Below are 1081 nucleotides of genomic sequence, written 5' to 3' on the forward strand. Positions count from 1 at the left end.
ACCACCATCACTATCAGTATCGCTACCAGCGGGAGCAATACCACCCGCCACAACCACTGCCACCACCGCAACCACCACAACCTCTACTATCACCATCGCCGCCACCATTCTAGCACTGCATTTACCATTACCACCACCACTACTGCTATTAGTATATCAGCAACACCATCACCACCACCTCTACTACTACTACCAATGTACAACCGACATACTACGCTATCGCCACCTCCACCACTACCACCACCGGTAGTTTAGCCACTAATATTACCACCACAAGCACTAGCATCACTGCTACTGCTACTACTACAACTACTACTACTACTACTACCGCCACCACTACCACCACAACTACTACTACAACTTATATTACCAGCAATACCAGCAACAATAATAACACCATCCCCACAAACGCGTGTGTATCTGCGAGTCTGTTGAAGACCAAACGTTCCCAGTTGTGACCATTCCATCATGCACACCAGGTACTATCAACTGTGCAATTCTCTATTGAAAACGGTATGCCGTGAGCTGAGAGAAATTTGGTTTCTATTTCTAGTAGGTCGAGTAGATAGATAGATAGATAGATAGATAGATAGATAGATAGATAGATAGATAGACAGACAGATAGATAGATAGATAGATAGATAGATAGATAGATAGATAGATAGATAGATAGATAGATAGATAGATAGATAGATAGACGGACAGACAGATAGATAGATAGACTGTGAAAAATATTAGGACTGAACTAACTAGTTTCTTGTTTTCTTAGACTATCATCAGAGGTATTATTCCAATTTTCTGCCCAATACATACTAGAACTCACCTGGACTGAATAAACTAATCTGCAAGACATTTCATGTGCTAATTAAATAATTAAAAATATATCATGCAATATTGCGTCATGCTTTGTGCCGTCAACTGCTTCATGAAGTTGGACAGGCACCGTTGTGACGTGCCAGTGATTCTCAAGCAGAATTTTAGACCTGGTTGGGAGATCAGTCCTCACCAGATTTGACTATAGCCTATTTCTTCCAGAAAAGTAAGAAACAGAGAGAGAGAGAGAAAGAGAGAGAGAAGACTT

Source organism: Octopus bimaculoides, chromosome 10, assembly GCF_001194135.2.
Source record: "Octopus bimaculoides isolate UCB-OBI-ISO-001 chromosome 10, ASM119413v2, whole genome shotgun sequence".
In the NCBI taxonomy this organism is placed as follows: domain Eukaryota; kingdom Metazoa; phylum Mollusca; class Cephalopoda; order Octopoda; family Octopodidae; genus Octopus; species Octopus bimaculoides.